At 44.0% G+C, this 27114-nt stretch overlaps 1 protein-coding gene across 1 annotated transcript in view; it reads left to right on the top strand.

Moving 5' to 3' along the window:
* Positions 1-369: 369 nt before the first annotated feature.
* The window catches only part of LOC146809055 (free fatty acid receptor 2-like), a 118765-nt gene continuing 92020 nt past the window's right edge, over positions 370-27114 (top strand). Inside the window, exon 1 of the mRNA XM_085615857.1 lies at positions 370-1337. The gene's annotated coding sequence lies outside the window, so the exon portion shown is untranslated. The remainder of the gene's footprint in view (positions 1338-27114) is intronic.

Here is a 27114-nt window from a genome sequence, read left to right as displayed (position 1 = left end):
TGGAACGCCTGCCCTAGTTGATTCTGGGGTCCAACTAAGATGGCCAGGGTCTGCCATTTGTTTGTTGGCGGCGCAGGAACATTAAATTCAGGGTAATCTAAATCTAAATCCGAATTTAGCGTTTGCCCTTACAATTTGTATAGGTTTGATTGTAATTATTGTAAATAATAGAAGCAGTAACTGTACCATGACTGATTATTTATTATACAGACAAACATGTTTATTGACTCTCTTAATTGATTCCCGGTTGTGTTTGATCATAATGAGTAAAGCTTCCCTAAATCTATCCAGAGATGGCGGAAACAGTGCCAAGTCCCTCCCGCGATGTCTCATAGAGTTCAGATATTTTACGAGATGGGCAGAGTCCACGTGCACCTAATCTCTAGAGGGAAAACATGCTCCATGAGTCGGTTCTTTCCCCCAGTCTTGTCGTCTCCCGACTGCTGAGGGCGGTCACTTGGGTGAAGCAGAGAGGATCCAGGACTGAGCGCCTCACAGCTGTCAGGAGCCCAGTCCTTCCTGAGAGAGCCCTTCAGAGCACCTCGGGGCTGACAGGAGCCCAGCCCGGCCAGAGAGCGCTGCAGGGCAGTGCATCTCACAGCAGACGGGAGCGCAGTCCGGCCAGAGAGCGCTGCAGGGCATAGCATCTCACAGCTGTCAGGAGCCCAGCCCGGCCAGATAGCGCTGCATGGCAGCAGTGCATCTCACAGCAGACGGGAGCGCAGTCTGGCCAGAGAGCGTTGCAGGGCATAGCATCTCACAGCTGAGGCGGAGCCCAGTCCAGCCATAGAGCGCTACAGGGGAGCGTACTTCACAACAGACGAGAGCCCCAGTACGTCCAGAAGGCGCTACAGGGCAGAACATCTCACAGCTGAAAGGAATGCAGTCCTGCCAGAGGGCGCTGCATGGCAGAACACCTCACAGCTGATAGGCGCTAGCCCTGTCAGTGCGTGCTGCGGGAAAGAGCTACTCACAAGAGACAGAAGCTAGCCCTGTCAGAGCGCGCTGTCGGACAGAGCTGCTCTCAAGAGCCTGCTGGGGGCAGCGCTTCTCACAGCTGAAAGGAATCCAGTCTGACAGAGGGTGCTGTGGAGGAGCTACTCACAGCTGACAGGAACACAGCTCTGCTGACAGGGGACCGGCCCTGACAAAGCGTGCTGTGGGACAGCGCATCTCACAGCTGACAGGAACCGAGCCCTGCTTAAAAGAGCCCTGACTCGGTGAGAATGCCACAGGGCTGAGCCTGTCACGAACCCAAGGCGCCTAGAAAACTCCAGGAGATTGATGCGCTGTTTGGAGAGGAGAGCCTCACTTACCGGAGGCTGCGACTCGCCCAGGTACTGTCCTCGAGCTGCTTCTGGTGGGGAGAGCGCGTGCTGCGTTATGAGCTATTGTGGTATCTGTGTTTGTCCCTTCTCCTTCTGAGTGCACTTCAACACGTTGGAAACATCATTCATATTTCGCATAGTGGTTCATTTGTTAGGCATGTCATGGTGTGTTATCTAAACTGTTAGACTTGAATATAATACGCTATGCTGTGTTTTGCTCGACCGTGTTTGTTATGGAAGATTACATCTTGTTATGTTTTAAGCTGTGGTGCGACGTGCCCGGCTATACTATGATTTATTTCATGTTGTGTTGAACTGTTACGTCCTTTTGAGTTATCTTGCTTTTGCATTGTGTTATTTGTGTTCGACTCTTTTAGGATATGCTACACTTTATGTTATAGTATACAATGTCATAACTTGTTGACATGTATTCGGCTGTGTTATACTATGTTCGGTTATTCTTCATTACATTCGGTTGAGCTACATTACAATATAATATGTTATTAGATAAAAATGCGTTATTATTACACTACTTTACACTATGTTCTGATGTGTTATCTTCAGTTATGTTCTATTGTGCTATGCTACTCTATGTAATGCCAGGCTATGCTGTGGCACGCCAACGTCGATACCAAGAGCAGTGCTACTATACTATAGGCCTAAGCGAAGTTTCCGTCAACACTAGCTGCACGAAATTCACTTATCTACGCGATTACCTTGCGTTTGCATAATCTGAAGTCCATTCATGTAAAAATGCTACTCGCGGGAGCATTGGAGCAGCGCTTTGTTTACGTTGTGCTTTGTATGTCTGGAGGCATTGTTTTAAATACAGCTCTAAGTGCAATGCTTCCTTGTCACATAATGTCGGGTAATCATGTGGGGCTGTGCACAAGTTCGCGTAATTTTCACGTAATTTCGCGGAATTCCATACCATGCGATTTTCGCGTTTCCCCACTTTGCAACTGCTGCAGCTCCCCCACCCCATTTTCATTGTACAGGTTCCCTTCTGTCCTTGTGTAACTGTAGGAATATCAGACACATTCGTCAGTTATAGGGGCGGAGAAGAGCATACCTTAAGGTACCCCAGGCTCCTAGGAGCATTCGGTTACCCCAAAGTCTGCGCCCGTCTGACCTCCACTGAATCTCTGAGTTGTCTCATGTGGTCCTGATGGCACTTGGGACAGGTACAAACCTTCCCTGCCGTGGACGTCCCTGCGCATCTCCCAGAGGCAGGGGCTGCGACCAGTGACGCGTGAGGCACGTGGCTTGCCTGTATGGCTTTGCCAGCTGCCTGCGTGATACTGGTTTACAGACCTCAGATTAGGCAGAAAAGTAAATACGACGTTTGCTGACAGAGCCTAGAAGAGCTCGGAGAGGGGGCTCTCCGGACCCTCAAGCCTTCTCATTCACATCTGTTCTGGCGATAGCGCTGGACACTGTTCGTGAAGAGTTATGGCATACTGTCACAAAGTTTCTATAGCGCCTTGTCCGCTTAAAGTCTGCCTCATGGCGCTGAGGGCAGTCTTAGGAGAGAGAGGAGGGAGGCGTGAGACAGCTTCACTGTTTCGTTAGAGGCTCCAATGTAAATGGCACGTCACCCAGGTGCTTTAGGGTGTGGTGAGGGGAAGATAACTCCAGACTTGAGGCGGTGCAGACGTGTATGTGAGAGTCGGTATGAGAGGGTGTGCTGGCGGCTACAAGAACATCTGTGTGAGGGACTCTATTACATATTTGCTGGTTTTAGAACACTTCACCATGGCTAGAGGTTAACTCAGAAGCCACGCGAGGCTCTATTGTGGGCCTCAGAGGGGGTCTATTGTGGGCTGCGTGAGGATTTACCCAGTGCTCTGTGAAGGTCCGTTGAGGGCCCTGAGGTGTTAGGGTATTTTGTGCACAGGGTGTGAGTCTGCTGAATGCTATACAAGTGCCTATTGAAGTCTATCTGGAGTCGTTAAGGTTCTATAAGGAGTCTTCTGGGATCTATGTAAACATATGTTATGCTATATGAGGGTGTCATGGGGCTGGGGAGAGGGGCCGTTGGGGACTGTATCACTGCGCTCGCTGAGGGCTATAAGAGGTGACAGTGGGGTCTAAATTCTTTGGGTTTGTTAGGGCAAAGTGAAGGGCAGGTGGAGGCACATCAGGGTCTGTTGTGAGTTACGTAGGGGTGTCTGTAGGGCCTATACTGGAAACGTTGCGATTCTGTGGCTTTTTTTGCATCATTGTCATTTTGCTGCATTCTTCATCTGCTGCAAAATCTGCAGATTTTAACACAAAACAAAAACTGTTTCTACCTCAAACGGATCAAAACTTACTAAAAACATGGAGACGTGGGTTTGCGCAGAGTGGATGGACCTTAGCAAAGCTTAACTGGTCACCTTACGTTTGTTTCTGTATTTGGTTGTTACATTGGTACTAATGAGGTGAAATCTTTGCTCAGACAGTATTACTAAGAGTAAAAATGACACAATAATGAAGCAACAGTATAAAAAAAAAAGTGCCACGCTGTGCTTCACAGTTCGACTTTTCTTGCCTCATAATTTAGTCAACCCGGGCTCTTAATTTGGTGCTCCCATGCCGCATAATTCCAGTGGCCCTGCCTACAGGCTGTGGTGTTCTGTATCATGGTCGTTCGATGCTATATGAGGATCTGTTTGGGATCATGTAAAGTCTGCTGGAAATACATGAGGATCTGTCACGATCTATGTGGGGGGTCTGGAATGTGTACATATAGTACCGTTGAGGTTTTGTTGGTCTGCTCTAGGGCTATGTGGGGGCCATCGCTGGGCTATATAATGGGGTCAGTCTGTTTGTGGGTCTGACAAAGTTTTCTTGGGGTTTATGTAGTAAGTTTTGTTACATATAACACAAAATTCACGTTTTCTACTAGAAACCGGAAGTCAAACGAGACTTTGATCCGAAGTGAATATCCGTTAGTAAGAGTTGGCGATGGGTGAATGGTGGTGTGGGTGTGTGTGTGTGTTTATCTATTGCAGAACTAGCTACAAACAAGCAACGGCCCACAGCAGAGAGATGTCAGTTCATAGTATGCGGCACAAGATGTACTCATTTTGTGTTTCAAGCCCCTCCCAGGATCCAGGGACCCAAGATTTCTTCATGACTACTTGGTAATTCCTTGGTGACTACTCAGTAATTACTTGGTGATTACTTGTTGCACACACTAAGAACCAACATTTGGCAGGCTCTGTTTGCTGTTTTTATCTGGCACGCTGCTATCTTGGCTCAGAGATGGAGTGTGGAAATCAATTGTTGAAGAGTGAGAAGGGATAAGTTTATCTATGAATCTGTATGCGCCCACATAAACCCCTTGACATCTACACTCGATAAAATGCTCCGGCCCTTATTTTAAGTTTTTTTCTAAATATGTAGTTACAAAATTGCCCTTCATGGGAAAGCAGTGATGCTAATTTCACATGTCACTCGTGGAAATCAGACGGAAACACTGTAGTATTAAGCTTTTTTGTGGCTGCAAACGTCCCGATTCGCAGAATCGACTGCTTTATGATTGCAAAAATGGTTTTTCTGAAGTTAAAACCACAAATTGCGATTCAGTAACAAGTTACCAACTGGCACATGCATCAACAAAGAATTTTGCGATTCCTTAATTGCGATTTTTAAGGAATCGCAATTAAGGAGTTGCAAAAGCCTATGCATGTAGGAATCGCTATAAAAATAGCGATTCCTACAAATTCCTTAATTGCGAGTCGCAAATTGCGAGTCGCAATTAAGGAATGCCGTCCCATTCATTCCTATGGGCCTCCAGGCCCATAGGAATGAATTGGAGATTGCATGAGCAAATTACGAGTACCAGTATGTACTCGCAAATTGCTCATGCAATTTCAAGGGTGCAAGGGTGTCAAAATGACACCCTATTGCACCCCTGAAATTGATCTGTGCACATATGTTGCACACACACATGCTCTAAGGGCATGTGTGTGCGCAACATGAAACTTTGAAAAATGCACAAAAGTGCATTTTTCAAAGTTTTTGCAAATTACCATGAAGTTCAACTTCATGGTAATTTGCTCCCCCTATTAGCGAAATCGGTAATTTTTTAACTTTAATGCATTGCATTTAACGAATCTCAATTTGGGATTCCTTAAATGCAATAGCAATTTAAGGAATAGCTATTTAGAGATTCCTTAAATTGCGATTTTTGCATTTGGGATGATGCATCCCAAATGCAAAAATACCGGTCGCAAAGGGGCAGATTCTGCTAATCTGCCTGTTTGCGACCAGTTTTCTCGTTGATGCATGTGGCCCCAAATTACAATTTTGGTTTGCAACTAAATACCGATTCAATTTTTGGAAGGGACGTGTTGAGGGCGTCCTTCCAAATACCAACTAATAGTGATGACACAAAGCATTATTATTTTACCATCTCCTTAGAGCAGGTGGTAAGCCGTTCCCAAGGGACCCCTTCCCCATTTGTGAATGTTGACCAAAACATTTTTTAAGAGAAAGCATTGGTCCCATCGACAACTGCTTACTCTTAAAAAATGAAACTGACACTTTTCACTTTTTTTTTAATGCATCCCGTTTTCCTTTAAGGAAAATGTATTTTAAAAAGTGCTTTATTTAAAGCAATCACTGATATAGTGGTCTGCTGAACTCAGTAGGTCACCATCCCTATGATGGCTGTCATTCTTAATGGATCAAAAATTGTGACCTATCTCATTAATATTCATACAGTAGGTTGATGTGTGACCTACTAGGAATAGCTAATATAAAAATAAAAGTTTCATACATTAAGAATAGTGATTATCAAGTACAGTCAGAAAAAATAGTTTTTGGGAAATCACTACGGAAATGTACATGGGCTCTTAATTCCACCTTTTAATCACTGGTTCCACCTGGTATGTATAGTGCTACAAAGTCGCTTCTCTGTGATAGAAAGCACTGTGTATAAACAGTTTCTGCCCCATTCTTAGTTTAATTGGAGTCGAATCATGTTTTCAAGAAATGCACCTGCAGGGCCGGCTGTAGAGCAGTGGGACTAGTGCCACGGCACCTACTGACTTCAGGTGGGGCGCACTATTGGCAAGTATATCAGTGTTTTAAAAGCACCTGCTGCCATGTTCCGTGACTCCAGCAATTTTCAGGCAACAATAAAAATGTCAAGATAACTCCAGTGATTAATCTTCTTCCTGGTGAGAGATAGGAGTTTTGACTCATCATAAGGTAGCGCAGAGGGTTAATATGCCTGCTGCAAAAAAAATTGTCGCATGCAGATCACAAAGTGCATATAATGTAAATAGGTCAGTGGGTTACTGCCTTTGTTAGAGAGATCCCTTTGTTACTTGCAGTTTATAATTTAAAATCCTAGCACAGAACAGTGAGCTATTAACTGTCATTAAAGAGCTGCATGCAGACTGCAAGGTATAGATTACAGTGCTATGATTTTTTCCCGTCTTTCATTATCATAATTTGGCAAAAAGGGTAGAACTCCTTAAATTCTTAGTTTGTGCTTTTCCAGACCAAGCACTCTTAAACTATACTGCCTACCAGTATGGATAACGCATGACTCCTACACCTTGCAGTCCACTGACTTACGTAATATTTTCTATACATTGATTTACACACCTCTGATTGATTGTCTCTGAGTAATCTGTGTATGATGTAAAGTGCTCTGACACCCTAATTAAATGCATCTGAGAGAGAGTGGTTATGAAGGCTTGAGGGGCACTGTTAAAGGGTGCTAGTGAGGGAATCCGTGGCACAGGTGGTCATTGGGGGGACGCCAACAAACACGGTTGAACTGGCCACCACCAGTGCTAAAGCCAGCCCAGTGCACCTGGTGCCATTGGCCACATGGTGTCGCTCTGAGCGCATCGAAAAATGTTGCCACATTAGCTTTGAAATGCTTAGCATGTCCTGCCTAAGCGCTGGCAGTGGGACTATGTCCTGTGCCTATATGGAAGATGCATTATCCTTTGCCTACTCTTAAATTCAAGGTTGCCGCCGCCGTTGGCATGAAGCACATACTATAAATGCCTTTAAGTGTCCTGGATGAAACTAGTTTATTACATTGGGCCAATTCAGCCTTTCTTCCTTCCAAAGACAATAAAATAAGTAACATTAAGGTATCATTAAGAGTTATGTGTTCTGTTAAAACTGCAAAGAAATCCAAGGGCCAGATGAATCTTTATCATTCTCAAACCAGTGGTGTGCAATCCGTAAACCGATTGGTTGGTGAATGGGAAGGCAACTTGCAATGTGATCTATGTAGTACTAGGTCTTATCGGAAATAGTCCCTTCTCAGTCAGTTGCAAAATGACCTGCATAATGAATATTAATTAGGCTAGTCACCATTTGAGATCTCTTTTGATTGGCTGCGACTACAGGGGTGGAGGCTTGCAAGGTGCAATAGACCTACAGAAGCAGCTCAAGCCCATTAAGGGCACATTTGGGAAGGAAATTCAGAGTAGCTGGCACTGGCCCTTAGAACCACTGCATGGAATTGGATCAGAAATTTAAAGCTCTTCCAACCAGGGGCCACCCAAATACATTTGGCCCAGGGCCCCCAAAATCCTTAAGATGTCCATGGAACAGTACCATGTGGTAAGCAAAAACGTGCAGCCATTCAAATTGATTTTGCTGACACGTGATTAGAAAATCTACTTGCGAGGCAGATAATCTGCTCAAGAAGCAGCCCTCTCACTGTGACCGCTCGGGGCCACTCGCGTCAGAAAATGGTGCAAGGGGATGTCAAATCTTGCTCACATATCTGAAGCCTTGTGGGAAAATATTTACCCTTACGGCAATTGGCAGAATTTGGCCAGGGCTCCATGGGGATAACACTGTTGTGCTAAGCATGTTCCTAATTTCTAAGCCAGAAATACAGAATGCTATAGTTCATTCACAAATGTGCTTGGTATTTGCACAATTTGTACATCGTTGCACTCTCCAGTGTGGTGCAAACTCCTGAATCCTGATTCATCTATTTGGAATAGAAATCATCTCATGTGCGGATGATACACAGCTGATCTTATCGTTTGACAAAGAATCCTTTAAGTTATAGTTTCATTTAAAAAACATTCTCACTGCAGTTATCTGGTGGATGCAAGCCAAGAATTTAAAATGTAACACAGTTAAACCATGATTATGCGGCTGGGAAAGTCAAACATTTGTGCCCCTGTCAAATGGTGTCCCCTCCCATGCCTCTGTGGGAATAAAATATGATGCCAGATAAAGACCGTGGCTTGCACACTGATAGCTTCCAAATTGGATTACTGAACAGTCTGTTTGCTAGATCCTCTAAACAGGCTGTTCAGAAACTCCACGCTGTGCAGCACACGGCTGCCAAACTGGTGCTAAAACTTCCCAGACAATCGTCTCCCTCGCCAGCTCTAAAGGCTTTTCATTGGCTGCCAGTACATCAGAGGGTGCTTTTTAAAATTCTTCTCCTGACCTTCAAAGCCTACAAATCCACGCGTTCGAGGTACTTGTTGATGATTGATTGATTGAGGTACTTATAGAGCGCAGCTATCACCCTACGGGCATCTTGGCGCTTGCATTGGGAACCCGTCCTGGTTTTTCCCTGTAAGATAACCCGTACTGGGCATCCCCAAGTTGAAAGCCAGGCATCCCGCCGCGGGGGGCCGTTGTGGAGATTAAGCAGGCTTGTTGCCCAGAGCTGCATAGTGTGAACTCGTGCTTAGAGTGGGCACCGAAGCGAGAATTATCGAGTCCGTGGACAATTGGGTTCTGGACCCTGCCACGTCGGGAATCGAACCCAGGTCCCGGGTCTGATCTCTGCTTCAGGGTATGCCTCCTCTAACCAGTGAGCTACACTTCTCCACTTGTTGTCCAGATTTGCTCACTACACTACTAAAAGGACCCTGAGATCTTCCCATGCCAATCTTCTCAAGCCCATCTCTTTTAGACTCAGAACCCGAGGTGGTAAATCCTTCTCAGCTCTGGACACTAAGACTTGGAATCAACTTCCCATCCCTTAAAGATTCATCGATACTGGAGCAACTTTTAGAAAGTAAGCGATTGAAGGCCTGGCTTTTTGCAGTCCCCGACACACCCTGTTACTCTCCTATCCTTTGATTTAGAAACTTCTTAGGTCTGGTGTCGCGTGTGTGCGTAGGTTATCTTCCGCGTAGAGCCAGGATGTGCATCTGGGAGAGGCAGTGCTCTTTATAAGTGCTCAATTCAATTCAGAATTGCTGGGATTCTTGTACTGAGGGCCATCAAAACACATGAAAGCAGTGGTTGAGATGCGTGTGATTCACAGAGATACGCCTCGTGAGTTCATGGAGAGGAAAGCAGGATGGGAGCCAACGAGATGTCAAGAAAAGAGACTTCCATGTCCTCCACAGGAAAAACAATTATTAATTTGACTTTAAGTATATGATATCATTCAATCGAAACGTTTATTGTAAGACTGTTTAAAAGACATACTCATAAAACCATTTAGATAAATAAATTCAAGCAACAATAAAATACACTAGTCTATAATCAGTCATAAAACACTAAAACAATAAAAACAAATGAGCACATCCATTCCGGTGTCCCTGTTGCAGCCACAGCGTGTTTCATGAACCATCTCCGGGTGGCAAATAACAAGTTGATTAACCCTCGAATGGTGAAATAGTCCCTACCAATTGGCACACTGCAATGAGGGATACCTCAAAGACCCTCCCCTGTTGGGTACACCAGAGTCTAACGAAGAACATTAGTGTTATCATCTGTGCATACTTCTAAAAGGAGTAGATCCTCATCACCAAAGTAGGAGTAGCGCGTTGTACTACAACACACTGGAAAAGGAGGGCATCCTTCACTAGTAAATGTAAATGTAAATGTGGGTGTACTTGTAAAGCGCACTGTGACTCCATGGAGTATCCTGGCACTGAAGACCGCTGGGGAACCCGTCCTGGTTTTCCCTGTGAGATGGTCCCTTTCTGGGTATCTCCAAGGTGAAACCAGGCATCCCCAGCGTCTGTGGGGGGCCGTTGTAGAGATGAGGCAAGCTTAATGCCCAGAGTTGCCGAGTGTGTTCCTGGTTAGAGTAGGTACCGAGGTGAGAATTATCGAGTCCGTTTTGACCCTGGTCCACGACCCTGCCGCGTCGGGAATTGAACCCTGGTTCCTGGCTGATTCTCTGCTTACGGGTCGGCCACCTCTAACCAGTGAGCCACACCTCTCCATCAAACCCCAGTAACAGGGGTTTGATGTTCCAAAATCCCCCAAGTTCTGCACATTTGAGGATATAAGTCACAACTCATCCCTGGTACATGTACAATACTCTACCAAAGTGCAAACAGAGGTCAGTTACTCTTTGGCCACTTGTTCAATGGCGTTCCAGCTATGTATGAAGTGGTCAGATCATTCTTTTTATTTTTATTTTAAAAAAATCTTTTTTTATTGTCAACAAGACGACATTAATCACACATTGTGTTTTGAGAATATAAAAAAAGAAAAACAAACAAACATGTTTAACACAATATTGCATTTAATAAGAAGGGAAGAAAAAGCATTGCTTATAAACTTAAAGCTAACAAACATTCATTGTTAAAAGAGGGGATCGCCCAAACATGCCTGTTATTGATATCTCCCATACTAGTCTTCAGCCTGGCATATTTAATGCCATTTACCCCCATATTGCCTTTAGTTTCGGCAAGGAACAAACTCCCCTTTCCTTAGCCAGAGCTGTTTTCATTTCATACGTTTCCATGACAATAATCCACCAATCGCTCATAGTGGGGGGTTTAGAAGAGACCCATACCTGAGCAATTGCAAGCCGGGCCACAACTTGCAAAATTGAAGAGAGTCGCGTAAGTCCCTGATTCCCCTTCTTATAACCCATCATAATTTCTGTAGCTGTAGGAGAAGATTCCATCCCCAATTTCTGGCAAAGCACTTGACCAAACTTTTACCAAAAAGTACCCAATTCCAGACAAGTTACGAACATATGAAGCATGTTGGCTGCAAACATACCACATTTAGGACATTTTGTCCAATCCCCTCCCGAGCCCCCCTGAGCTCACTTTGCAATTTTTTCTGGCGTATAGTACAGCAGACATATGGTGCGAAATTGTTGTAGTCTCAGGCTAACAGAGTGAACTGAATCATCGATCGTTCCAAGTGCCTGTTTGATAGCGGTAGACGTAACCACTGTCCCCAGAGCATTCTTCCAGTGCAGCAAGCCTTTCACAATCACTCGGTCTATAGTTATTAAGACATTTATACATTTCGCTAATCAAAGACTTTGTCTTTTCCCTGTGTAAACAATCCCAGATCTCAGAGTTAGATATTGTCCTGAAGGCTAGATGTTTCACAAAATGGTGCCTGATCTGGTGATACTTGAAAAACATGTGGCCAGGTAGTTTATAATGGAGCTGCAGGCTCTCAAAAGCAGCAAAGCCATTATTATCGGACAGATCCCCAAGACACAGAATCCCATATCTAGCCCAGAGTTTGCTGACAGCATCATGAAACACCTCTAGGAACATAGGATTGCCCCATAGAGGAAGCTTATCATAGTAAAATGATAGAGTACATCTAGCAGCCATTGCACACCATATATATATGGTATCTCTGATGGTCTTAAACCTAACTCTTTTAAAATAGTTTGGATCATTGATTCGATATAAGAACATAAGTCATCTCCCAAAATGAAACGATAAAAAGAGTTTTTATGATCAAGAATTAAGAGGCTGCGAAAGCGCCCAACGAAATCTGCCCAGAAATACATTTTAAAATCAGGGAAATCAAGTCCTACTTGGTTATATGGGAGCTTTAACAGATCTATCGCTTGTCTGGCTTTTTTATACCCCCAGATGAAGTTGCTGAACATGCTCTCAATTTTCTTAAAAAAAGAATTAGGAATCCGCAGATGAATGGATCAAAATAAACATAAAAATTTAGATAATACTTTCATTTTAATTATATTGCATCTCCCTACGGTTCCCATTGGGAGTTTGTGCCAGTTCTTTAACTGCTTAGCTGTATCTTTCAGTAATAGTTCGTAGTTTAAAGCGAGTATCTGATCAATCTGTGCCGAGACCCTGACCCGTAAGTATGTAGCTACAGATCAAACACCCGCTATTGGTCTTTCGGGCTTAAAGTTAAGGAGTACTTTTGCTTTTTTTACATTTAATTTATAGCCAGACAGAGAGCCATACTTTGTTGCCTCATCCTCAATAAGATTTATCACCCTAGCTGGGTCAGTTGTAAATACGCAATGTCATCCGCATAAGCAGTGACCTTGAGCTGAGTTGCACCTGACACTAGTGGAGTGATTTGTAAGTTGGATTGCAGTGCCCCAATAAATGGCTCGAAGTAAAGAGCGAACAGCAGCAGAGAAAGAAGACATCCCAATGCCACATAAAATTGGGAATGATGATGAATGTAAGCCTGAGTATGATTACTTAGCTTGAGATTTATTATACAGAGCTTGTACCCATTGCCTAAATTGCCCTTTGAATCAGAGTATTGTCAGTGTAGCCCACAGAAAATCCCACCCCACCCTGTCAAAAGCCTTTTTGGTGTCCAAAAGAACCATGCCAAGATTTATTGACAGCTTCCCGGCCATATCGAAGACCCCCACTGCCGTATTAACATGAGCTATGGTATCCCTGCCCAGAATGAAACCATGTTGTTGGTCAGATACTAATCTGGGCATTAACATAACATAACATTATTAGAGGCAGACGATTAGCCAACATTTTTTGCAAAAATCTTGGTATCACCATTTATAAGCGAAAATGGCCGATAAGAGCCCCACTCATCAGGGAGTTTGTCCCTTTTAAATAAAAAGACTATCTGAAGTGCTAAGATCATTCTAAAGTAAGAGAAACTACCTTCCTCACCCACCTCTCTGAATATATGAATTCACATTTGAAGATGTTAATCACAAGCTTCTTCTGCATGCAGAAGGTGTCAAGAATCTCTTCATAGCATTGCATCGTATAGTTTCTGCACTAAAAGCATAGCATCGTTTGCGAAGAGGAGAATGTTCTGCTACTATAATATGGGATGTCTACTTCTACCTCTACAAACACAGTGCAAGTCCAATTATCAACAGAGCAAAAAGTGTGCAGCTGTTGCACACCCTTCCCTAACCCTTTTTAGCACAGGGAATTGTATTGGGAATTGTACGCTGACCCCATAAGTGACCTTTGAAACATGTGATGGGTATAACTTCTGCGGAGATCCTGCTAGAACTTGGTCTACAACCACCTGGAGAGGCATCACCTTGAAAAGAACCAAATCGACAGAGTCAATCGGACGACAGCCATCAGCATTGATCTGCACTTGAGATGTTTATTTATGGCTGGGAACAAACAGAACATAAGGCACTCCTTAGTTCCTATCCCTTCCTGAAATCAGGGCCGGGCATTTAATTGCACTCTCCAATCCAACACCCAGTGTTGCAGCTGAATCAGCCTCATTTGGACCATTCCAAGGAGCTTTGCCTGGGCATCAAGCAAGGAAATTGAGCGCTTTCAGGATCTACCCTGCAACCCTTTTAAATAGCTGTACGATAACTGCTTCTCTCCAAGGGGTTTGGTGGATGAGGCTCAAGCATAAGTTTGCATTTGACCCTGCATTACACTTAGAAAAAGAACAGAAATTATGTTGGGCCTGGAATTGTGGCTGATTTTGGACAAGACAAACTGTAACCTCCAAGGTTCACGACGGAGTCAGAGAGTCTAAGCCAGCTAACACATCCCCATGAAGCAAGCTCAAGAAATGTTCCTACCAGGTGCTAATATTGCAGTCCAGGGGGTGGTACTTGATAGTACTTTACTAACTAGTCAAAGGCACACAAAGAACTAGAAAGAAGGAAGCAGCATCCACAAGGTGAATACTACAATAAAACAAGGATTTGCAATGCAATAGGTCTCGCATTTGTGAGGTTAGAGTTATTGGCTATGTGATTTATAGGGGATATGATGGGGGATGGGGGAATGAGTGGGGGAGGAAATGCTGCTGGCTCCCCTATATTTTAACTGTATTGCGTGATAATGGCTTTCATGCCATAATTTTAAACTTGTGCGCATAAAACATTTTCGTGCAGCATATTTTCATCAAAATAGGCATGAAAAAATATTTACTGGATAACCTATCTAATTAGAGAAAATCTAAATTAAAAAATCTTCATGAGCAAACATGAACCAATTTAGCATGTGGTGAAAGTGGAATATGCTTTGGCTCTCCCGGTAATCGAAATCCCATTTGGTTTCTCTGTCTGATTTGATTTGAAATGTTGAAAAGAACCAACCCAAAAAAGTCGTGATGTTTTAGACTATGGGCTGTAAAGTTGAACATTCTTGTTCATTAGCCTTTGAGTGTTAGGGTACGAGAGGCAAAGTGATTGGCCCTAGGGACGGGGTTTAGTATAGATTTTGAGACTAGAACACCATTAGTGGATGCCATTTGAATTGGGTACACCCCGGTTGGTTTAGGGGCAGAGAGATTTTTTAAGTCATTGCTTTACCAGCAGGGTATCACGAGTAGGAAAGTCTTGAGGTGTCCCTGAGTGTAAAACACGCCCTGCTCGTACTGCAGAAAGCGGGCTGTAGCGCCCTGCTATCAGAGGGAGCCTTGTTGCAGGCGGTTCTGGTCACTGGCCCCCGGATCACCCGAAAAGGAGATCGTGGGGTTGGGTTTGCATCACCCTATTGCAAGGTCCAGATATGTGGAGTGTTGCGGGGCTTAGGCGGTTTAGGGGCAGGCGGTCAGGCAGGTTGGCTTGGGCTTAGTTATTGAGGGGAGAGAGGTGAAAACGGCTGACCGCAGTGAGCCTGGCGTGTTGCTTGTTACACAGGGGCCGCATCAGCATTGAGAGCGGGGGAGCAGGGATGCGGGAGGCAGAGGACACATGTTGCGAGGTGGCACCTATCCACAATCCCTCCCTTACTGTTCGTTGCGACTCCTGGGCGGAAGCATGCAGGTGTGGCAGTGGTGGTCTCAAGTCTGGGGAATGCGGTCCTCCCGATCCAGGGCCTGCCGGCGTCTGTGCGGCCAGAGGGTGCAGTGATGCCTCTGGGGCACATGGGTGCAGGAGGGTGTGAAGGGGGAAGAGGCAGAGCCAGTATGCCTCAGGGCCTGCCACTGGACTTGTCGAATAAGCGCAGGCAGGTCCTTGCGGGAGCAGTAGAACTTGGTTGTGGGGGCAGAAGGTGGAGCGAGGCAGCCATCGGGCAATGTACAGCCCCCTGCGATGTTGTTTTCAAAATGGCAAGAAAGATATGGTCGGTGTGTGTTGGGGGGGTTGGTGGTATAGGGCAATGTCCCCCGCCATCAGCAGGATAAAAATACAGGTATGTGGCAATGCAGCACGTTCTCTCCCACACACCAACATCAGCAGGAATCACAAGCCACGGGCGTCATGGTTTACAGCGCGTCTTCCACCGCCGTCATCAGCAGGATGAAAATAAGTGTATTAAGCGACGCCGCAGCGCATTCTATCACACACGCCAAAAGCAGCGAACAGTATGTCTTCCAGCTGGGAATCACAAACCGTTGGTGGTATGTCTTCCCAGCGCAGGGACAGGCATTTCAAGAACAGACTCGCGGTCTTCTAGTATCGCGGTCTAATGAAGGGGAATGTGCATTTGCGCTAGGAGGGGGGGAGGGCTTATAACATGAAGCAGAAGGGGGAAGCATTCAAAAGGAGTAGTGCAGCTTTGCGGAGGAAAAATTTAGTTAGGCACCGCTGCTTCCGGACTACATGGAAGTCAGTATCCGATCAACAGCCACTTGAAAGCCAGCTAACAGGAGACATGCCTACTTTAAACAAATGGCAAGAGGCAGGAGAAATTACCCGGAGTTTCAGGTAACATATAGATTACTTGATGCCTCGGCGAGGCAGCGCATGCACTTCCTATGCGATACCTAAAAAACTAGGATGGCCAGGTGAGGCGGCAACAAGAGGCAGAGCAGGGCAAGGAAGGCTCTGGTAGTGAAAAAAACATTGTGTCTGCTATGGCAGAGGTCTCCCCTCACAGCTCTCCAGACCTGCTCACACACACTGTCTAGTTGCATCCATTTGTCCCCTTATAAGTAAAAAAAAAATCTGCACACATGCCAATCAAAGTCTTAAAATGTTTACTAACAAAAATAAAATATATCTGTGAGTCACTGATTCATTCAGAGAGAGGGTTCCCTGAAGCAGAAAAGCAAGGAGCTCTTGAAACGAAGACAAAACATAAATATATGCAGTTTTACAAACAGCTTACAATGACCTTATTAACCCCTTAGCTGCCACAGCACCCCAGTGCTAATACTTTGTTATGATATTGGGGACACTTTGTGCTTACGCCTTTATAACTCTTTGCCACAAAAGATATCCAGGCCAAATTTGTGCCCGGTTTTTCTCCCACATATTGGGGATTATAAAGGTATGCAGGACTTGTGGATTCCCCTGGAGGGAATCAAGAAAACCGCCAAAATATAGCAAAATGTTGGATGCTTTTGGAAAAATAGAAAAAAGTACTGTCAATAAAGATTTTTTTTCCTGGAAAAACAAACACCAACAAAAGGTTTCTGTGTTAAGGCCACCATCTTCCCATCTTCCTGGAACAAGCAGAGTTGCAAAAAAACAATTTTGTTAATCACAGTTTTTGAAATTTTTAAAGAGGTATTCCTATTTTTTGTGATTTCTACCTACTTGAAGTTTGTGGTGGAAACCCATTGTGAACCTGGAAAGCTATATATTTTGAAATGTAGTCAAAAGTCTGAATTCAGCAAGCAGCAAGGATTCAGTTGTGTAAACCATTATTGGTTTATTCTTCCCTCCCAGGCTGGAGATGAATTTGGATTTGAATCCAGTTACCAGGTTGTAAGGAAAGGAAACCTTTTATGGGCAGGTGGGCAGTGGCTCTTGTTCCTGAGGATGGAAGCTGTTAAGACAACAAATTAGTTAATTGTAGTATAGAAATTCAGACACAATTGGAGACAACACAGCTTTAGAGGTGAGGGCCATTGTTCACCCCATCAATATTTCACGAGGACTCAGAGTAATAACTTGCAGCAGAAGTGTTGTTTGAGTTTTAGGACTTTCTATAAATCCTAAACTACAGACATTGTCTCTTACTATCTGAAGGGGTTTACCGAATCTTGGTAAAAAATCTCTAAGTATTGGCCAATTAGCCTTTTGTATAAAAAGCAATCTCTTAGTTTACTTGTCATTCCAAACATAACAGTTGAATACCATTGACAAGCTAGATGTTTACAATTGAAATACCATTTGTAATTCTTAATGAAACATGTTTTGTCCAATATATAAGGAATTACTTGTTAATTAGGTGTTAGTTTCACTAGGTCAGCTGGACACCAGGCAATAGACCTTCTCATAAAGGGCCTCAGGATTCTTGTAAGAGGAAGCACTGGCGTAACGAAACTTGAGGGGTCCCCCTGCAAGGGTACGTGGAGAGGCCCCCTCCGGATTAAATTGGGAAATTGGGTTGGGCAATTCCAATAGGGGTTTCACAGTGTAATACTCACTACTCGAGAGGGGCGGGGAATGAGGCGGGAATGACGGAGTCGGGTTGTTCTCCCGACCTCCTTTGCCCTTCGCCCTGAGGTCTGCTTTAAGCTGTTTAAGGAGATAATCAGACCATGAGCCTGACTGCTCTGATGGCTCAATTAATTTCTTTTCCATTTAGGTTGTGTCAAGAAGTTCACTTTTGTAAGAAAACATATACGTATATATATATATATATATGTATATATATATATATATATATATTATCTACTGGCGGTCGCCAGTAGATAGTTATAGTTAGGACTGTGTTTCCATAGGAAATCTCAAAATTCTATTTTGAATAACTTTGGCGCCGGTTGACGAATCTTCGCGAAATTTTCAAAACTAATGGGGCGCTCCGCTCAGCTCCTACCCTGAAAGTCTCGGGGGGATTCGTCAAGCAGGGGCCGAGAAAAAACGGGGGTCCCAAAACGCGTTTTCCCCATGCATTTTCCCATAGGACCTTTAGTCGAAGGTACAGCCCGAACGGCTGAACAGAATTACTTGAAATTTGGCAGAGAGGTAGTCCTCAGGTCAGGGATGTGCCTTTTGCATATATGGAGTCAATCTGTTCAGTAGTTCCATAGAAAATTGCAGTAAAAAGCACATACATATCTATAGCCGCGCACCGTGCGCGCACCGTGCGTGCACCGTGCGCGCACCCTAACGTGCGCGAGCATAATTCTGATTGGTTGTTACATGTCAGTCAACGTTCGAATCGGTCGAAATCAGGAAGTGTCGGCCGCCATTTTGTTTGTTTTCAGTGCGAGAGTGGAAAAGGAAGGTGGCGAACGTGAAAAGGGGGCAGGGTAGAGAGTTCCTGACCCCCTAGCCTTTGTCAGGGGGTCCCTGAAGGACCCCGAAGGCAGAAAAAAACATTTACATTTTTTTTTTAAATAAAATCGCGGGGGTGCGCGCACCTTGCGCGCACGGTGAAAAACCATTAAAAAAAAAACGTAGTTTATTGAAAAATAAATATATAAAAAAAAAAATAATACATACATAACTTAGCATTTAAAAAAACATACAAATTCACTGAAAAAAACATAGGTTTCACACACGTTATAGTTAGGAATTAGCATTTAAAAAACCTTGCAAATTTACTTAAAAAAACATAGGTTTCACACATGTTATAGTTAGGTGGATATTTCACTCGTAAAAAAACAATGAAATTCCCCCGTTATAGTTAGTTCAGATAACTATAACTCGCGCGACCGCCACTCTATCACAAGGATGATGTCATCAGTGATGTCAAGAGTGATGCCACTGACCATGTCATGAGTGATGTAATATGTGACGTCATGAGCAGAGGATTGCAGGCGCGCGAGTTATAGTTATCTGAACTAACTATAACGGGGGAATTTCATTGGTTTTTTACGAGTGAAATATCCACCTAACTATAACATGTGTGAAACCTATGGTTTTTTAAGTGAATTTGCAAGGTTTTTTAAATGCTAATTCCTAACTGTAACGTGTGTGAAACCTATGGTTTTTTCAGTGAATATATATATATATATATATATATATATATATATATATAGAGAGAGAGAGAGAGAGAGAGAGAGACAGAGAGATATCTATATGTATATAATCCATAACTAGTGAGACTGAAACTAAGATAGGCATAAGAACCTGTAGGAGGGAGACAACCATTACAACGCAGCCATTACAACGCACTACCTTTACAATGCAGTCATTACAACGCAACATCCTTTACATCGCATTCCATTACAATGCATCCATTATAACGCATGTCACTACAACGCATGCCATTATAAAGCATGCCACTTCAACGCATGCCATTACAACACATTATAAGGTAAGTAATGGGAAACAGTAATTTTTACACCTACACTATCCAACACTTACCCTACTGTTGCACTCACTGGAGTGGGAATAGTAATTTTTACCCCTACACTATCCACCACTTACACTACTGTTGCCCTAAAAGTATTATGCGTTGTAATGGTATGCGCTGTAAGTGTAGTTTTCTAAAAATGCATTGTGATGGCATGCGTTGTAAAAACATGCGTTGTAATGGATGTTTCAATGTAAAAACCACGTTGTAAAGGCATGTGTTGTAAAAGTTTGTGTTGTAACATGTCCTATTCCCTGTAGGAATCAATAGCTGGATCATGTGTTTTTTGCCTGTGGCAATAATGTCGATTACTTCCTCTTTCTCTTTCCTTCAGCGCTAGTAATATTATGCCAGTTTGGGATAAGGACTGCCATTTTTAACATTATAAAAATGTTTTTTTGCTCAAATGTTACCAAAATAACTCTTTATGAGCTACCTAAGTATTACCCTTTGCTAGAGATTACATTCCACAATCATGCTCGAACACTATGTCTTTTCATGTTCATCGGATGAAGGCATTAGACTTTAATCTAAAGGGAGTTGAGTCTCAGAAGCATTTATGAGCATGAGACATAGTACCACAGGAGTACTCTTTTACATACTCTTACATGCCTTTGTGAATCAGCCCCAAATAGTGAAAATCTCTATTAGTAAAAGTGCAAAGAGTTTACATGTCTTTCTATTTGTACTAACTGTTTATGAATAGTTTCCAAATATTCCCGATTTATTCTCATTTAAAATGTTTTGGGGCTTCTTCATTAAGTGTGTAAACATAGGTTAAAGAGTAGAAAAGCAGTACAACTTTCTGTACTCCAAAATACATTTTCATCAACAAACCCAAAGGCTGTCCTTTTGGGTTTGTTGATGCTTTTTGGACAGTGTACTTTATGCTGACTTCTTTCTTAATCACTACACTGAGCTGTCTTCCACAAATTCTAATGCTCACACAGATGTTGAAGTATCCTCCATTTGTGAACTATACATCAGCTGCGAGTGGGGGCTGGGAGTGCACTACATTCTGAGCCAGCCTTGTGAGAGTCAATTCACGCCCACCCACTGCCAAGCAGCATTATGCGGATCTGTGTGGTGAACAGTAATGAATAGGGTGATAGTCCCTGTAATAAAAGTCAACATAATTGCTTTTTGAAAACATTATCTGTAAGATACGCAAGCATACATGGATGTAACATTAGCTGAATCAACAACCGGACCTAGATATGGAACTCTATGGTTAGGGTACAATCAGGTTACACGTGGGAGCTCATAGGCACCTCCCGGCTACAGCTCATTTGATCTGAGCACTCCTGGCCACCATAGAGCAGACTGATGATAGACTGAACTTCAGATAATAGTCAGTTCAGGCTGTCTGTATGGTGGACACACTGAAATCTATAAAGTAGACTTCAGTCCAGTGGCTGCATTGACTTCTGGACGGTAGACACAGAATGGCCTAGGTTGATGGCTACACTAAATTTTGAATGATATACACAGAGAAGCTTTTTCACAATCTATAGATTGTTATAGTCATAAGGTAGTAAACACATAACATTGTTTTTACAGTTGATGCTCTGAACGCCAGATTGTAGCACTCAGAATTGTCGCTGTATAGTAGACCATTTTAGTTTTGGGCAAGAGACACAAAGCGTCTCTTGTATAGTAAATGCTCAGACTTCTGGAGGACAGGCACATTATGGCTTCCATACAGTGGAAACATTACATAGTTGAATAATATATACAGAATAGTTTCCATTTAGCTAGATAGATTGAACTCTGGACTTTGGCCTCCATATTAAAGATAGATTGAATTATTCGATACAGAGATAGAATAGCTTCCGTAGATTGGATAGATTTACATTTGGATGATGGACAAAGCTTGGCGTCCTGTCAGTTCTCAGAGTACTTTTCGATGAAAACTGTTTGAAGTCACAAGTTTTGGTTTTGGCTTTTTAAACACCTATAGCACCACTTCCAATGGTCCAGGACTGGGTGGACACCACTGGGAGGGCAGGGCTCACTTCAGGCAGGGTCTGGATGCAGATGCAAGGTTGCTGGAGATTTTTATGCACCCACAGCTCAGAACAGGAAGCTAGCCAGCTCGTTCTTGGAGTCACTCCGACAGTCCTGAGATCAAGCAGCAAGTCAGGCCTCAACTAGCAGGGCAGTCCTCTGAGGGTACAAGACATGCTTCAAGCAGAAGGGCAGTTCTCTGGTAGCGGCAGGGCAGTCCTCTGACATAAAAGACAGACTTCAAGCAGCGGGGCAGTCATCTGCTGTGCAAGGTAGTCCTTCATGGGGTCCTCAGCAGGTCAAGGAGTGAACTAAAGAGGGGGTCAGAGCGTTGTATTTTCATACCTGGTGTCAGCTTTGAAGTGGAAGAAACTATAGAGTTTACCATCCCCCCCTCCACAGATTGTTCTGGAATTTCCTTCCTCCCTGCCCAGGCTCCAAGGGGCCTGTGCTGGCAAATACCTAGTGTGAAGTTCTGTATGAGCGTGCTGATGCAGCTCCTTTGAAATTTAAGTGGGGGAGGGAACGGCTCTACCCCACACATCCTGGCAGGATGGCTAATCTTGCCAACACCAAGTCCTCCTTTGTTTCACTGTCTGGGAGGAAAACACAAAGGCCAAGTGCTATGCTAATCACAGTCATGTGAATCAGGACACTGGTCACAGGTACCAAATGGCAAAGGCACAAAAATGCCAACTTGCTAAAAGTGGCATTTTCAGAATTGTGACTAAAAATCGCATGTTACCATTAAAGGTTATTTTTAAATTATAATTATTTTTAAACCAAATTTGCCATTACTACCTATTCCAATCAAAGGTTATCACTTAATAAATGTAATCAGGTAGCCCAATGGTATCCTATGAGAGAGGTAGTTCTCAGAATATTGAAAAATTAATTTAGTAGTTTGTCTACTACCAGGACATGTAAAACTTGAAATTACTTGTCCATTTTTTTTAATACAACACACCTAGCCCGAGGGCTGTTTAGGGCATACCCTAGGGGTGACCTATATGTAATATAAAGGGAGGTTTAGGCCTGTCAAAAGGTAGTTTTGCCAGGTAAAATTGGCAGCTTAAAACTGCACACAGACGGCAAAAGGCAGTCATGAAACATGTTTTAAAGGGCTATTTAAGAGGGTAACACAATAAGTGCTACAGGCCCATTAGTAGCATTTAATTTACAATCCCTGGATATATTTTGTAGAAATTTACTAGGGACATAAAAGTAAATTAAATGTGCCAATTGGGTATAAGCAAGCCAATTCTTTCATGCTTAGAGGAGTAAGCATAATCAATTTAGCACTGGTTAGTAGTGGTAAAGTGCGCAGAGTCCTAAGGGTAATAGAAACAAATTAATCTAAAAGGAGGGTGAGAAAGCAAAACCTTCGGGCAAAACCATCCTAAGGGCTGTCAGGTCTAACATGGATGTACTAAGCCCCTCTCACCTCAGACGTATGATCTGTGCGAAATCCACCTGATCACTTGTACAAGTGAAAACATTCTGTTCTGAGCAATGGACACACAGGTTTGGGGGACAGACCAAAGACACCACTGCCGCTCCTAGATTAAACCAGGTGAGCCCCACCACAGAAAATAATAAAGTTGTGAGTGGGGCTGCAGGATCTATCTAAAAGGAATTTCATGTTCTGAGTTTCCTGGTGTATGGGTGATACCTGAATACCAACAACTGACACTAAATTGGGGACATCGCAGTAGTATGTATACTACGCATGAGAGGCTAACAAACAAAGCCCCATGAATTCTCAGGGGAAGATTGAGGCGCTCAAAAGCAGAAAAGTGGTATAGACAATGGGACCATTTGCAGGCCTCTAAGCAAGATCTATACAAGTGCCTGATAAAAACCCTTTTGATTACAGAGGGGCAAAGGTTAAAGTCTTGCTGTACTGATTTAACTACTGTAAATATTAGTTCCAGTCAGTCTCTTCCCACTTCCTCGGTTGGACATATAAGGGTCTTTAAAGACCTGTTCTCATTGACACATAGTTGACTTCTGATAGGGCTGATCATCAATTGTTGTTGTTGGATGCCAAACAAGTCAAACTCCTAAAATGTGAATATAACATTAGAGTCAATAATGAAAGAACTCTGAGTGACTAGATCAACCATATACAATCTGCAGCTCAAGATGGCCAAAATGTCAAGGACATAAAGTAACTAGGGCTGATATCTCAGGATCAACTGAATGCCTAAACAACGTTGAGAAACATATCACTGCTATAGAGACGAGGTGCCAGGTGTACAACCATGGCATTTAGTGACTCACAAATTGCACTCATTTGCGAGTCGCAATTTGCGACTCGCAAAATGACATGTACAGCAGTGCCAGAGACACTGTTAGCGATTCTCAATGGGGTCGCAAATTGCATGCCTCATCAATATTCATGAGGCACTCGCAATTTGCGACCCCATTAAGAATGGTTTGCCCTCCCAGGTGTTGGCCTGCTGGGCTCAGCAGACGTCCATGTCTGGGACTGCTTTTAAATAAAAAAAAAAAAATTCTTTTTTTTTTTTAATGCAGTCTATTTTCCTTAAAGAAAACGGGGTGCATTTAAAACAAGCATTTACAATGCAACGGTCTCGGCATTGTTAAAGTTAGAGCTATTGGCATTGCTCATGACATTATTTTTGTTTATGTTTTTGTTTTTAAAACATTTAAAGAAACGGCATTGTTATTTACAATGTCAATAGCTTAATCACTCTCAAATGCGAGACCTATTGCATTTGCAGCCACACACAGAACCACACACACAAAGCCACCCACACACACAGCACCACCCACACAGAGCCACTCACATAGAGCAACCCACACACAAATAGAGCCACCCACAGAGCCACCTACACACACACACCAAATCTTGCCTGTTTCTCACTCATTATACATCATGTTCTCGTTTAGCCCACTCACATATTTAAGTCCACTTTCTGTTGTTGCCACCACCATTGTGCTCATACCTGTAAATTGGTTCTTCTCTGTGTAATACAAGGTAGCTGCCCTCCTTCTCTCCTCTGTTAACCTTCACTTTGTTTCTTCAGATCCTATCTCTCTCTCCCCTCTTCCTCTCTCTCTCTCTCTCTCTCTCTCTCTCTCTCCTCTCTCTCTCTCTCTCTGTTCTTCTTTCTCTTACCCTCTTTCTCTCTCCAGCTTGTTCTCTTTCTCTCTTACTCTCTCCGATATATAATAGCTAGCACTTTATTGTTTTACATATATTGAATTGCAGAGAAAAGAATGGTGTAAAACATCACAATATAATGACATAAATAACTGAAAAACAGAACTCTTCTCTAAGGATGAATCACAAATGCTGTTTATGTGGAATGAATCAAGGCCTTCCTTGTATGCTATAAAATAAATAATTTCTACAGTGGCGGCGCTACATAAAACAAAACAAAACACTTCTATTAAACAAACACAATGGGGGGGGCAGCATTAATAAGTTTGAAAACCACTGCTGTAGAGCCATGTGTAATTCTGTGTTTGAACTGTCCAGTGATGCTCATGATACACGTTTTTCAATTCATGCACAGTGGAGCCAGCGCTTCTGGACATCCTGTAAAGCCCTAATGACCTTTGACACTATATACAAGTAGCGCCCAAGTGGTTAAAATTGGTTACGAATCGAGTACAGCTTCAGATATGAAGGTTCAGCCATGGAGATCACAACCCCCTCATTGGGCTCATGGGAGCAAGTGCTGCAATGAGGGTCTTCAGTGCGCTTCGAGGCGTTACCGGCTGGCCCGTGCTGTTTCTCTTGAGTGTATGTTGGTGAGTAGTTCGGTTTCTTTACGTGTGATCCAGGGTCACGTTTGGTGGTGTTTGGGTCCGTACTCTGAGTTTACCTAGCACTGCTTGTCGTGTCGTGTGTTGATTGGTGATTTGGCACTCTTGGGTATTTACCTTCCTGCGTGTGTACTTGTGGTATCTGCGCGGATGTCTGATGGTGTCTGGGCCTGTGCTCCGTGTTTACCTGGCAGTGCTCGTGTTTGTTCAGCGTGTTTGGTGTGTGTTTTGGGACTGCACAGTGTGTTTACCACTGCGATCTGCCCTCGTGTTTACTTGGGAGGCCACGGGATATCGTTTTCAGATAGTGCCCGCTGGTGAGTGTAAACACGGCTTGGAAGAGGGTGGGAGGGCTGGGACCTGGGTGGAGAGGGCCACGGGGTATCGTGTTCTGATAGTGCCCACTGGTGTGTGTAAATAGGGCCTGGGAGATGGTGAGATGGGCTGGGCAGGGTCACGGAGTATTGTGTCCTGATAGTGCCCGCTGGTGTGTGTGTACACAAGACCCGGAGGAGGGTGAAAGTGAGACGGACTAGGGCCTGACTGGGGAGGGTTACGGAGTATCGTGTCCTGATAGTGCCCGCTGGTGAGTGTAAACACGGCCTGGGAGAGGGTGAGACGTGCTGATACATCGCTAAGCCGGTCTGATTCAGTAACCGGTTTAGGCTCTTATTCGGTGCCATATGGCGGCTGTCGAGGGTTTATGGGCTCAGACACCACTGCCTCCTGTGTGCCCTGGCATCGCACGCATTATCCCGGAGACCCGGCCGCCGGCGCCGCTGCGGGCAGGGAGTGTTTATAGGCGCGTAGGCACTTCAGCAGCGCCTAGACGCGAGCAGTCATCCTGTTGATTGAAGGGAAAGCAATAAAGAAGAAACCCAACCACCTTCCGTGTACACTTATGGAGTACGGTACAGATTTGAATGCTGTGCTGGAACAAACTTACCATTACAAGACGCACATCCTTCAAAATTCCAGGAAGGAGGTGTGTACGACGATATCTAGCGCTGAGGTCGGACACAGGAGCACCGAGGGAGCCGAGAGCAGGGGGAGAGGACGAGCACCAGCCGGGCCGTGTGGACGAGGATGACGCCATGAACACCACCGCCTTTCTCCGAGGTCAAGCAGAAATGCCTCAGATTGGGGGGCGTGTTTTTCTTTCTCTCCTCTTGCCATTGGCTGGAATGTTTACATTCCAAAGGAGAGAAAGAAAGTTAAAAACACGCCCCCGAATCCGAAAAAGACGGGGCTTGTTTGGAGAGACAATGCTCTTCTCCAATGGCTGACCAGTATTTCAGAGGCCAGCCAATGGAGAAGAGGTTAAAAAAAGGGGCAGGTTAAAGCCCCACTCCTAACATTAAATCTCGGAGCGAGACTGCGCAAGCGCAGCCTTCGAGCCGAGACCTAAAAAGAAAAATGAAACGTTTTCGTTTCATTTTTTAAGGGCAGGTAGTGGTCCTTGGGACCACTTCCTGCCCCTAAAAAATATTTTCCCCTGCATTGACAAAGGGGAAGGGGTCCCCTAGGAACTCCTTCCCACTTCCCATTTGCGAGTGCTTTACCACCCTCTTGAAGAAGGCAGTAAATTGTGAGTGTTTTGCGACCACAATTGCAGCCGCAAA

The sequence above is a fragment of the Triturus cristatus genome, chromosome 7 (assembly GCF_964204655.1).
Source record: "Triturus cristatus chromosome 7, aTriCri1.1, whole genome shotgun sequence".
Classification (NCBI taxonomy): domain Eukaryota; kingdom Metazoa; phylum Chordata; class Amphibia; order Caudata; family Salamandridae; genus Triturus; species Triturus cristatus.
The sequence above is the reverse complement of the archived record's forward strand: the minus strand, read 5'-3'. Positions and strand labels throughout refer to the sequence as shown.